The 8,746-nt window shown below is 45.5% G+C and overlaps 1 long non-coding RNA gene across 1 annotated transcript; it reads left to right on the top strand.

The window, feature by feature from the left end:
• Window positions 1–1,958: 1,958 nt before the first annotated feature.
• LOC126037474 (uncharacterized) lies at window positions 1,959–5,338 on the top strand. The gene is made up of 3 exons (XR_007505714.1): window positions 1,959–2,123; window positions 3,007–3,078; window positions 5,269–5,338. It is a non-coding gene; the product is annotated as an uncharacterized LOC126037474 (long non-coding RNA).
• Window positions 5,339–8,746: the final 3,408 nt, after the last annotated feature.

Below are 8,746 nucleotides of genomic sequence, written 5' to 3'. Positions count from 1 at the left end.
ACGAGTGTGTTTGGACAAAAAGTTCTAAGCAGTGGACTCCTTTAAACTCTTCATCAGTGCAAACAAACATTTCTCCATGGTACCAGCATGAGCTGTGTGTTGTGTTGCTCAGACAACATGAGTAAATGCAGTAAAAGCGGACCTTCTTTTTAGCTCATGCTTTGGGATATGAGACAAGCACAGAAAAAAGGCATCAAAACGCTTGTCTGAGTTTCAGGCCAGGTGGGGTGACTTCCTCAGATTTGCGCTGTTACCCGAACCGATGCTTGTCTTGTAGGTTACATCCAGTGGCACTGTGTTTGAATGTTGTGGCAAATGTAAATCATGTCAACAACTTTGACAAATACCCAATGCAAACATTCCCACTGAGCTACAACACTAAATTTCCCGTTAGTTTACAGCCAGGCTAACCACCTCAATGTGCTAAAGGAAGGTATGAAGATTGAGGCAGCTCATGTGAAGAGAAAGCACCTCCACCATTTTTTGCCTGCAGAAACCTTACCGAAAAGAAAGAAGGTATATTAAAAATTGGGCTCTTCTGGCAATATTTTTTTTTTTCCTTTAATAATTACTTGAAGACTTCATTATTTTGATGTTGTTGTTTCAGCAAAGCATGCCAGGTACTAGTCAAAATGCTGGTGGGCTTCAGCGCAAAAGGACTTCTTCAGATGGAAGCTGTTTGGACAGTTCCAGAGACACGGGCTCCAGAACACCGGAAAATTCCTCTTCATCACATAAGATTGCTAAAGTGGACACCTCTCCAGCCGAGAGAGAAAGGTTAGCACCATAACCTTAAAGCTGTGAAGAAGCTGCTTTTTAACTGACTCGCGATGGGAATGAGGTCTGGGATTTCTTGTTTGAATCTGTGTTGTTCATAAGCACGTGGAGGGCTCTAATGGCTTCAGGAAGAAAGCTGTCATCTCCTTTGGGCACGTGGGGGGAGGCAGGTTAAAGAAATCCTTGAAAAAATGAATTTAATATCCATGAAGACATGTCGGAAGAAAGGAGAAGTGGATACCGGAGGAATTATTTGGTCTTGAATGTAGATCTCCTTGGGTTAGTGTGTAACTTGAAGCCGGAGTGTTTTCCATGTAGGTAATTTTGTTCTTTCTAACAAAAAGTATGGTTAATGCCAAGCAGTATGATGTTCTAACGAAGTGCTGATCTTGATCACAGCAACACTAGAGCTGCTGCTGCCTTGGTGCAGCAGTATGAGAACTCGGGCAGTAAAAGTGTGTGTCACTTCCTGGGAGGTCTGCTTGTTCATAAGCTACTTCAGCCCAGGAGGAATATGTAATCTTGAGAGTAATAGCCCAAGAGTACCAAATGTGTAATGCCTGCTGTGTTCAGACCATTTGGTACTGGAGGAGTGGCACTAAAACTAAAATAAAATGGGATGCCCGTATGGGTAGAGCAGATCCATTCATGGAAAGCAGTACAGAGTGCTGGAGGTACTAAGCTGGAAGACAGTACAAGTACATAGAGACTGACTAAAGAAAACGCTGAAGTTTAAATTTGCGGTCTGAAGTTCAGCGGTCAAAATGAAGATCTCGTGCTAGATTGCCTGGGAGTTTGTTGTTTGGTAGAGCTGTGACAATGAGCTAAGAAGATAGACATTTGTCTTGCATGGGCTTTCTGGAAAGGAAATGTATAGTATTTTACAAACGAGCTTTTTATAACTCTAGCATCTGACTCTTACAGAAATGCTGCGCACCAGAAATCTAACGGTGCTAACAAGAGAGAGAAGCTACCTCGTGTAGCTGAGCCATCAGTGTCTAAGGGACTCTCCATTCCTGTTACTGATTCAAGTATGTATTGACGTGGTGGGTGGAATGCAGTCTTTAATTTCACGGCTGAACTCTAGAAGCGCGGTGTCTCTTACAGAAGTGGAGGCTACAGTTGCAATAAGAACATTGGGACCTCCAGTTGGTAGCACCATTCCAGGACGTAACACAGTTTCTCAACCAGGAGGACGTTTTGTCCAAGGACAGCATGAATTAAGTGGGACTGGAATTACAGATCCTAAGAACAGTGCACCTAAACGACCTTATTCAGTGACCACTGAAGGACCTCATTCACCTCCATCAGAAGAACGCCCCAAAACACTAGCAGATGGAGAAAAGGTAAGGAAGGGGGGCTAGGCCAGGGAGGGTTTGAAGTAGAATTAATTCTTGATGTACAATGCATGACATAACTGAGAAGAAATGCATATATACATCCCCAATGGATTCAGGAATCTAAATTTAAGCATAATGCTAGTTTTACTAGGATGTAGGTGTGAGAAATTGTCTTGAACGGACTGTATAGCTATTAAACAATTTTTTTTCCCTGAGATCTGGCACTAGTGACTGGTTTTGGTCTGGTGGCAGGCTCTCTAAATACTACTGTACTTGTATATTACTGCACTGACCCATTGCTCAATGAACTGGAAGCAGTTCTTCATTCAGAAAAAACCCAAATCTCAAAAGGAAGAGGACATGAATGTTATAAATGTAGACGTATGAGCTAATCTTGTTCTGGCAGATGATTTTCGAATGCCTCTTGATAGTTTTGCTGCTTTAGAAATCAGCAGCCTACTCAACAGGTTGTCCACTGCTGAAACGACCGTGTGGAGTTGCTTGTTAAATCTGGGTTTTGTGGGAGCTTTTGATTAATGCTTGATTTGTTTTCTTGCTATACATAACTCTCCTTAAACAGCTGTTTGCGTGGCTTGACCTCTGATTTGAGGCAAAGAACAACTAGAAAAAACTCCATTTTGACACTTGTAAAGAATCAGCTTGCAGAACTGTTACCTACTATTGAATACTTCAGGTACAGATTTCAAGGTTTGGGTAGTACGACTTCTTGCGAGGCTTGAGATTCCTGTGCGGTAAGGGGAGTGTTGTCTAAATGTTGTTTTAAGAATGGCCACTAACACAGTTAATGTGTTGACTGGAAGCTGTACTCAAATATGAAGGTAACTTCAGTATAGCAATTATTTTGAGTCTGTGTATTCTGTTCTTCTAGTTAACTGGCCAGGATTCAGCATTCAAAGGCGGCGGCAGTCCAGAAGATGTCAGCAGCAGATCTACAGACAATGTAATTAGGAAGGGGTTTTACTCGGTGGGCTAACTGAAAAGCTGAATGGACTCTGCTAGTGCCTAGACTACTTCACATCAATACTCTACGCGTTTATTGATGTAAACAAAAATATGCTTTTTAGTTTAACTTCTTTCAGCCTTCATTTCCCAAATATGTTCTTGTAAGAGTTATCCCTATTAGTCTTTTTAAAAGTCTTGACTGTCACTAGCTGAAACAGCTTTGGAAAAAGCCACAAAAACCAAGCTGCCCTGTGACTTGGATTCAGAATGTAGGTAAACAGGTTAACTAGTTACTGCAACCACATTGTGGTGTCAAGTGTGTCTGAACGTGCTTGTATTCATTTGTGCTTTCCTAGTGCATGTGCATATATTGTTCTTCTCCTAAACTATTTTCCCGGTTGGCACATACACTCCTGGGCATCTATCACAATGGTGCTCAGCTTCCTCAGCTAGCAGCTGTCCCCTGCCTAACACGGCCACGCGCTACACAAGTATTGCCTCCCATGGAGGCCCATAAATAATTGTGGTATTGAAGACAACGCAGCAGAGGATGCTACCAAGGTATGGAGATGATAGACGTGTCCCATGCCGTTGTATCTGATTTTTGTCTTGAGACTGCTCCAGCATGAGACTTGAGGGCTTTTTTTGTTGTCGCTGGGTAGGAAAGCTAAACTCGGAACACACAGCTGAAGATGTACTTAAACATTGCAATAGCCAAGGCTGTTGTGGCACTGCTACCCACCTGCAAGGGAGAGTCTTGAAAGGAATTGGCATGCAGAGAGTGTTTTCAGATAAACCCTGAAAGCTGTTCTACGTGGTTACATGAAAACTTGTAGTAGTCTGAAGTTCCGGTTCTGTAAACTGGTAACACTGCTTACCCAGTTAAGTGCATGAGGGTTTTTTGAGGGGTGGGGAGAAATTCTGATCCCATGAAACAAATGTTGTGCTCTCTCTCTATTGTAACTTCTTTATAACTTGGTGTTTTTGTAAATGAAGTTGTATGTTTTTCCAGAGAATTTTCGTATGTACTGTAAAATACTGTCTTCCAAAAAGATTTTTTTAAAATTATTATTATTTTTTTTTAATGCACGTGGGATCTGCTTAAAAACCTCAAACAAGTAAACCAAATGTAAGGCGGGCAGGGCAGTGCCAGAAAAAGTATGTTCTACAAAGTGATGATGTCATGGTAGAGTAAATTTGAGGAGACTAGGAACACTGCTTTCCTGCTTCTAGTATTTCCAGGTTTTGAATTAACACCCTCTGAATAGTGCAGCTTGCAAACTGCGCTGACAGCTGAAGTCCCATTTTGCTGTGCGGACAACAGATACCCCTGACTTCTTTTAAAATTAGTTGCTTGGCTTAAACCGCAATTCTGAGCTCTGATCATTTTAAGCATCCACCTCAAACCCTAGTGACAAGACCGAAGGGGCATGTAGCTACCTTGCACGGTCTTCATTCTCCAGCATTCCCCCTACTGCTGGTATTCCAAACTTGTGGAGAAAGCATGACCATGACCGTATACTTACCTTTTTTCCTTATTACCTCTGGTTTCCAGCTTGCTTCAAGTGCAATTCATCTCTTAGAAAATGTGCCTTAGTGGGTTTGAGAGGTCTTATTCCTCCTTATCCCCTCGAAAAAACCCCAAAACTTAAGAGTGCAAGGCTTACGTTTACTCACAGGTTAAAATTAAGAAAGAGAACCTATGTTACTTCAGTGGCTTTTAGCAGAGCTACACCCTGAGTTTATAAAATGGTTACCTTGGTTTTGTGACCTGGGTTAAAACCATGGTCTTTCAATACTGTCAAGTCTGTGTACTAGTTACAGTAGGTATACAACTTCAGCACTTGTGTAAATAAAACTCCATCGTTAATTTGAAGGAATTAAAGCTGAAGTAGGTGATAAGATAAACGGCAAAGCAACTATGAAAAGTGTTTTGTAATGGTCTACAAGCCTGTAATATTACCATGCTTTTAAACAAATTCTTCCACTTGATCTGTTAAAGGCTGTTGTGCCCTTAACCTCTAGTCAGCACATGCATTTCTGCAGCTGGTCTCAAACTAACCTAGCTAATTGATATCAAAGTATATGCCTGTACATGGATTTATTTTTTTTAACTCTTGCTTTGCAGAATTATCTTCTAATTGTGCTTTGTTGTTGTTGTTGTTGTTTTTCCCCCCCTCACTCTTAGGGTGTTAAGAAGAAGTTTAGGAAGAAGTCAGGTTACTAGTTTCCTGGACTTGATCCAGCATGGGTCAGATTACACGCTTTATTTTAATGTACCCTGACTCAGCGCTTGGCCGCGTGCAGAGAGATGTTGCTGTTCTGGAGTTTCCCTGGCTATTGCAGAGGTTGGATGCTGCCCCAGCACTATGCAGATTAGATTACAGCTGTTTTAAATAAAGTTCAAACTGCACCAGTTCAACTGAAGTGTTTTCCTTTGTTTATGGAGCAAGTCTTCTGTCAAAGTGATTGAAAGGCAAGTTCCTCATGCATAAAGACTCCTCTCCCTACAATACTCAGAAGGAAGCAGCCCAAGCTAGAGACAGTATTGCCAAGCGTGGTTCCTGTCCTTTAGGGTGAATCCCTCCAGCAGGCTTTTCTATGCTCTGGGAAACATCTGCGGTTATAACTTTGCAGCTGCTGTTGGCTCTAGCGGTCCTGTCTGAATCTGGTCCAGCGCAGGTCACCAAGAGTCAGTGCTAGAAGCAGCGCTTCTTAGCTGTTAGCAATTGCATCATCACATCGCTTCCTGGCATAGTGTCTTATCGCTGATCATCTGGGGACAGAGGTTTTTATTCATTTGCCAGATGGAGCTGGTAGTAGGGCAAGTTCTTTCTGGAATACCTGAAGGAGAGAAAAGCTGTATGTGGCCTTCTTTCTCATTTTTGTTTTTACTGAAAAGCAAAGCAATCGGTGCTAGCTTTGCAAGATCCTCAGGGTTATCGACAAACCCCAGGTAAGTAAATGCCTAAACTAAAACAAACCCCAGTAACAAATGCATTGTTTTCTCTTGCTTCTGCCACAATACATCCCCCTAAGACCCTAAACCCAATACTGAATGTATTTAATTGTGATTGTGCTGAACACAAGATGACCAGAGCCAGAAAATACCTTGGACTTGAAGGTGAGGGAGGCTCCTTGATGCCAGACTTCCTGCAAACTTTGCTGTTTTCTGTCTGCTTTCTTAGCTGGTTGCTGTGTGTGTGGCTTGGAGGTCCAGCTGGAGGGGGTGAGGGATGCATGATCAGTCTCCTTAAAGAGGAGCAGCTCTGCGTTGAGACTGTGTACGGTTAGTAACTTTGAGCAAGACGTTCCATTGCAGGAATTAACGTCTCCTGTGGTTTTACTTGTTAGGTCTAAGCAAAGAAGTGGTTCATGTGAAGTCGCCTCCGCTTCTGCTACTGCAGTGGGTTGGTGTAACTTCTTGCTACTGCTTCTGCAACTGCAGAAACTAGAGAGAGCAAGTAATAGAGGGGTTGGGGGGTCCAGCCGCAGCCCCCTGCTTCCTGGCCAGCTCTGCTGTTGCTCTGCCTTTCGTCGAGTGCTGCGGGGCCAGGTTGGACTAAGCAGAGTCCAGTGGGGTGTTTTCCGAGAAGGAGGCGAGGGGTGGGCTGTTGAGCACTGCCTTCTGCCTCCTAGCATGCTGGTCAGCATGGACTGCCTCCCCTTCCCTGTGCCTGAGGGTTTCTTCAGCCACCATCTACCCCTGGGGTGCCCAGCTCCGAGCGTGGCTCGAGTATGACTACCTGTGGTTGGTAGTCGGTTTGTTTTGTGTTTTCAGGTTTTCTTCCTTGGAATCATGTTGTCCACAAAGAAATGTCATTATCCATCCCATTTCTAATTCAGTATCTACCGATCTAGTGTGACCCAGAGCCTGTGTGATGGAGGAGCCGCCCCAAAGGATCCTGCAGCGACCTGTTTGTCCACAATCCTTTCTCCGAGTCCACTTCTGGAACTGCAGGGGCAGTGCTTGTGTGCAGAGTCCTGGAACAGCAGCACTGCCAGGGAGCCCCAGCGCCTGCTGTGTCCAGAGCTGCTCTTTCCACCGCCACACTCTCCTCCTGAGCCCTTCTGGTGTTGTAAGGCCGGAGTGCTCCAGCAGCTTGGCCACAGTTCTCCCGTGTGGCCATCCTGTGACAGCAGGCAGGGGAAGGCACTGGGCACTGCTGGGACAGAGCTCGCCATGCTCCAGAGCAGCATTTGCGTCATGGAAGGAGACCCCCTCAGGGCAGTGCCTTAAGGCTTAGGTCTTCTTCCAAAGTTTCTCTCAAGAACATGCAGGCTCTGGCCATGTCCACCAAAAATTACCCTGTCCCGTATTTTTAAGCTGCTTTTTAAGCTCCAGACTAGCTGAACGAGAAGACATCCACTGTACATTTAATTGAGAAAGATGTACGCAAGACGCACCAGCTGGGGACTGATGCTGCCAGCAGGTTCAGCACCCCAGGGGAAGAGGAGGGCAGCCACCCTCTCTGGCTGGAAGCCTGTCGGGGCTTCAGCGTTTCAGCTTTGGTGGCCCCAGGCTGCTGCGGAGCCGTAGTCCAGTCTCTGGGGCTGCAGGGACCCATGCCAAGGGCTGTGTGGAGGGAGCTGGGTAGGGGCAGGGCTGCAGGAGGTGATTGCAGGGCTCTGACCCCAAGCAGAGTGGCTGCAGCACTCGCGTTTGACCCCCAAACCTTGCCTCATCAGTGCCTTTACGGTAGCTGGAGATCCTCATACTTACACATGAGGAGTTGCAGGCGTGATCTGTACCAGCAGTGGCTTAGGAACCCGGACCGGGGCTAAGCCCCAGCAAAAGCCTTTGCACAGAGCTGTTGCTCTGCAGCTCCCCGGCTTGCCTCCCAAAACTCCTCATCCAGCAAAACCTCCCACACTTATGCGGAGCTTTGATTCTCGGGGCTCCGCTGTTCCTCTTGCTGATGCTAATGCCCTTGGTGGCATCAGTTCCCATAATCACGGATTGCTATGTAAAATATTTATTGCAGGACTGATCCTTCTGAGATTGTTATCCTGGATGAAATGTCACAAACGACCATATGGAAGGCTCTCACTTTGAAGACAGAAACCCTTTGAATCCAGGGAGGAAAAAGGTAAAGGATTGCATGTGATCGTGACCGTGCTCCTCTGCAAGCGACGGCGCACGCCTACACTTTTCCCATGCTTTGGCCGGCAAAGCTGAGCAAACGGCCTTTCCCTGGGAACAGGCAGTGAGGACCGTGGCATGCAAACCAGCTCCTCTCTGCTGGGGTGGTCCCCCAAACAGGGCTGAATCAGCAGCAGCTGGCAGGTCTTCCACTGATGATGCTCTCCCTCTTTTTCTCTTCCCTTCGCCTTTCCCCACTCCCGCTTTTCACGTTTAGGAATCTTGACTTTGAAGGAGAGGAGTGAGAGCGTGACTCGGGGATGTGCCAACGCAGACAGAGGGAGAAAGTGCTTTGTTTCAGTTGGAGGATTCCCATTAAAGCCATGCAGATGTTTTCAGTTATCCTTGGTGTGCTTCAGGCATTCAGTATCTCTAGACCAGCAAGCTGAGGTGAATGTCACAGTCAAGGGGAGTTTGGTGGTGTTCAGTCTGTGTGTGTACGTGCGTGTGGGGGTGTGGGTTTGTAGTGGTAGAGGGACTGCTACTGCTTTATCATTCAGTGCTCTTCTTTTAATACCTAATT

The sequence above is a fragment of the Accipiter gentilis genome, unplaced genomic scaffold (genome assembly GCF_929443795.1).
Source record: "Accipiter gentilis unplaced genomic scaffold, bAccGen1.1, whole genome shotgun sequence".
Lineage (NCBI taxonomy): Eukaryota > Metazoa > Chordata > Aves > Accipitriformes > Accipitridae > Astur > Astur gentilis.
Note: the sequence above shows the minus strand (reverse complement) of the source record. Positions and strands in the feature narration are given on the sequence as shown.